At 36.1% G+C, this 5000-nt stretch overlaps 1 protein-coding gene across 1 annotated transcript in view; it reads right to left on the reverse strand.

Annotated features, from left to right (window-relative positions):
* LOC119568787 (carbohydrate sulfotransferase 1-like) overlaps window positions 1-5000 on the reverse strand; it is a gene marked incomplete at its 3' end in the record, with an annotated part of 19394 nt that overhangs the window by 5990 nt on the left and 8404 nt on the right.

Below are 5000 nucleotides of genomic sequence, written 5' to 3' on the forward strand. Positions count from 1 at the left end.
AGCAAACGGGTGGCCCCACCCACCCCGGCAACAAACCCCAAATCATGACCCCAAGGGAACAAGGCGCCGGCCAGTGACTCGAACCCGAACTAAATTGCTTCGTGACAGTCTTACCCAATTTCTCTAACCACTCGCCAACGGCTATGTATATATATATATAATATATTATATATATATATATATATATTATATATATATATATATACATATATATACATATATACATATATACATACGTGTGTGGGGGTGTGTGGTTGTGTGTGTGTATGTGTGTGTGTTGTGTGTGTGTGTGTGTGTGGGTGGGGTGGTGTGTGTGTGTGTTGTGTGTGTGGGGTGTGGGGTGGTTTTGTGTGGTGTGTGTATTTTGGGGTGTGTGTGTGGTGTGTGGGGCATAGGGTATATATGTCATATATATATATATATTATATATACTATATTATATATAATATATAATATATATATATTAAAAATGTGAAATAATATACATATATATTGTATGGATATATATATAATATATAATATATATATATATATTATATATATATATATATATTTTAAAAATATATATGTGTGTGGGTGTGGTGTGTTGTGTGTGTGTTGTGTGTTTTGTGTGTGTGTGTCGGGTGTGTCTTTTTGGTGTTTGTATGTCTGTCTGTCTGATAATGTAGGGCGTGGGTGTGTTGTAATATATATGTATATAATATAGTATATATTATAATATATATATATATATATGTATATAGTGAAATAATATAGGGATATATAACTACATTCTATATAGATATATATAATATAAGAAATATATATATATAATAATTAATATTATATATTATTGTTTATGTATGGATATTATAACATACCTATAAATTATATATAATTATATATATATATATTTTATATAGTATATCTATATTTTTATATTATATAGCACAACACACACCAAAAACCCACCACCACACCCACACTAATAAATATTATATATATATATATATATATATAAAAATACTATATATATAATATATAAAAATTTGCCATATGTATATATTTACATTTTATACATACCATATATGTATAAGGTGTTAATGTATATATATTTGTGGTGTGTGTGTGTGTGGGTTTTGTGTGTGTGTGTGTGTGGTGGTGTGTGGTGTGTGGTGTGTTTTTTTGTGTGTGTGGTGTGGGTGGGTGGTTGGGTTTGTGTTGTGTGGTGTGTGTGGTGTGGTGTGTGTGTGTGTGTTGTGTGTGGTGTGGGCGCGTGTCTTTGTGGTGTGGTGTGGGGTGTGTGTGTGTGTTTTGTGTGGTGTGTGGTGTGATGTGGTTTTTGGTTTTTGTGTGTGTGGTTGTGTGTGTGTGTTGTGGGGTGTGTGCGTGGTGGTGATGTGTTGTGGTGTGTGTGTGTGTTTTGTGTGGTGTGTGTGTGGGTGGGGTGTGTTGTGTTGCATGTAGGTATATGATGCATACATATACCAATAATATGTACTTTTCACTTGTGTGTGTGTGTGGGTTTTATGTATATATATATATATTTTATATTATATATTAATATAAAATATTAGGGTTTATATTAAATATATATTATATATATATATATATAATTTTAATATATATTTTAATATATATATACATAATATACATAATATAAAATAATATATATATATATATATATATATATTATATATATATATATATATATATATTATATTTTATTTTTTTGTGTTTTTTTTGTTGTGTTTTTTTTTTTTTTTTTTATTTTTTTTATATATATATTGTTGGTGTGTTGTTTGTGTTTTTTTTTTTTTTTTTTTTTTTTTTTTGTTTTTTTTTTTTTTTTAAAATTTTTTATTTTTATTTTATGTTATTTTGATTTTAAAACAAATATATAATTTAATAAAATATATATATATATAAAATTTATAATAAAAATTTTATATTTTAAAAATTTAAAAGTATTATATATTTTCTTATTTATTTTAAATATATAAATATTTTAGAAAATATATATAAAATATATATATAAAAATATATATTATATTACATATCAAAAAATTATATATATATATATATTAATATATATATATATATATAATATAATATATATATAACAAAATATATAATATATAATATTAAATTACAAAAATTAGAATTTTAAAATAATATATAAAAATTTATATATATTTTTTTTTTTTTTTTTTTTTTTTTTTTTTTTTTTTTTATTGGTCATGTAATGAGAAGTAAAATTTAAAAGGGAAAAAATTTTCTGACGGGATGGTGATAGGAAACAGAGGAAAGGCAAAACCCAAGACAAACTGAGCGACAATATAAAGAATTTCGGGGCGTCGTGGGCAAGTGGAAAGAAAGCGTAAGATCGATTTAGTGCGAAGGATGGTGGAGAGGTCAGGGCTCAACATGAGAAAAACCCTTTTGATGATGAGATATATATATATATAAATATTTATATATTTTTAAAATATAATATATATATAAAAAAAAAATTAAAAAAAATAAATATAATATATTTATAAAATTTATATATATTAACATAGAAAAAGAGGATATCGGGTCCCGGTTCAGCGCTCCAACCACAGCTGGACTGGTAAGCGTAGGGTACAGTGGCCCAAGGGGATCGACCAATTTTGTTAGCATGCGATGGAGGGTCTCCAGAATGCGGGGTTACCGGGAGTGCCCCAAATTTTGTGGCACTGACCATAGGTGGTTTTTGGGTACCCCGCGGGTCCACTTCAAAATCCCCGTCCCCCCAATGGCCAACCAAAGGGTTTACCATGGGAGTCTCTGACCGATTCCTAGAATCGACAACCTGACGGACTCATTTGTTGTGGAGTTTTTCAAACAAATAAACTCGAAGCAGGCCGGGAGCCTTGGCTTTTACCCCCAGGGCAGGGGAATTCCATCCCCCTAAAGACATTAAGCCACTGAAGATGTCAAAGGCCGGCGGAAGGGGAATAAAAGTCTTGCATCTTCCTGGTGCATGGGGGTCGGACACTACTGAGAAGGGAAAAAGGAACAGTTCTTTCGGGAATTTGCTGAGGAGGTTGAAGGCAATTTTTTGGAAAAGGCCTTTCGCCCTCCCTACCAAGCCCTGAGAAAGCGAACTCTAACCTCCTACGATACTGCAGTCCGATCAGCAGAGGACGGTATCACGTCATTTTGGGGTTTGTGAACGTTGGGCCCGAGTTTTTTGAGCATTTGACCAGGTAACCCCCAACATTTTAGCTTGGTAAAGCCATTCAAGTGCCTGTCCCGGCCCCACCCATCGCGAGGAACCCCCTCCCCTTTAAGAGGTTAGGATGGCGATTCCAAGCTAAAGAGGGCGAAAGTGCAGGATATGTAAATTCCCGCTGAGCTGCATACAGCCTGACTCCATTGGCATTGGTACTTTCCCCCCGACCTCTGGGGGCTGGTCACCCCTTTCGGGAAGGGGAAAGGGGGTCTTTGGGATTGGGCAACTACCTTGGCTTTTACATGTCGAAACCAGAAGGTTTCGCCCACATTTTTCTGAAAGGGACCCGAAACCCATTACTAGGCATCAGAGACCAGTTTTATCCGGGCAAGCCCCAAAGACCTTTAAACTACGTTTCGAAAATTTGGGGAACGCTGTCGTGATTTTGGGCGGGGGTTGCTTGCAACCTACACGCCCAAAGAAGGCGTTTAATTCGGTCCGTCGGGAATCGTATGGGAGACCCGAGGGAATTCCGACCAGATTATTCGCATAATAGCAACCCTTTTATACTGGTCTGAAGGCTGTAAAGTGGGTGGGGGTTTCGACTTTTTTCCCTGTTAATTTCAGGGTGGGCAAGGCTGTGCCCGCCCCACCTTTTCAACACCTGTATGGACGGGGAAAAGGGGCCCAGAGCTACTAGCCAAAGTCAGTGGGGAGAAACCCTTTGGGAATATAAAGGCTCAGACCTTGATTTGCCGAGATTTTGCTATCCTATCTGAGTCCTCGGAGTCATTGGGGGCTCTTGAGCATTTAAAAGGGCGAACCCCTAGGCCTAGGGGTCCTGGACCAAGCCCAAAGACCCGGGATTTTGGGGGGCCCGTTGGGGAAACCCCGTTCAGTCATCCAGTTTGGGGAAAGGGGACGTGAAGTTACAGAAATTTTTACATCCCTTTGGGTAGGTTTTTCCATATTTTGGGTTGTAGCCCAGAGGCAGTAGAGGATTTGGGTTTGGCAAAAAGGGCCCCTGAACTCGATTAAAAGAGCGTTTGGAGATGTCGGGACCAGAGAAGGACCCAAGTGGTGTTTTCAAGGTTGATACTGCCAGTTTTTCTCTAAGGAACGAAAAATGGACGCTATACGTCTTGGAATCTCGCCTGATGCCTTTTGTGACAACCCTTCGCAGGATCATAGGCTACGTTGGCAAACCACGTGTCCCAACCGGGGGGTTTCACCGTGAGACTGGCATGGGACCTGTTACTTCATCATCCGGATCGCCAAAAAAGGCTATATGGCCCCTAGCTCGTTCCCAGTGGAGACCCGCACATCAGGTTTTTCCTGCAGACAACCCGGGTGGGAGGCCCGTGGGAGACCTAGGGGATCATGGCTGGGCAGCCGACGAGACCGTCGCGAGGGAATTTTGAGATGGGCCGTGTTCCTGCCTGGAGACTCGCCCAAGACCTCGTGGCTGGGAAGCGAAGGGGGGGATGCGGCCCCTGCGCCCCGTCGGGCGTTACCCCCCTTTATGATGAGAGATGATGATATGATGATCAATATATATATGTATATATATATAATATATATTTAATAAATATAATTTTATAATTTGTAAATATATGTATACAGACACGACACAAGACACAAACACACGCACACAACCATTTTTATATATGATTTATATATATAATATTATATATATTAAAAATTTTAGAATAATATAAAAAAAAAAAAGGGTCATATATAATGTATATATTTTATATATATATATATATAATAATATATAATATATATTAAATATATATATATAAAATATATAAAATTAAAA

The sequence above is a fragment of the Penaeus monodon genome, unplaced genomic scaffold, assembly GCF_015228065.2.
Source record: "Penaeus monodon isolate SGIC_2016 unplaced genomic scaffold, NSTDA_Pmon_1 PmonScaffold_108, whole genome shotgun sequence".
In the NCBI taxonomy this organism is placed as follows: Eukaryota; Metazoa; Arthropoda; class Malacostraca; order Decapoda; family Penaeidae; genus Penaeus; species Penaeus monodon.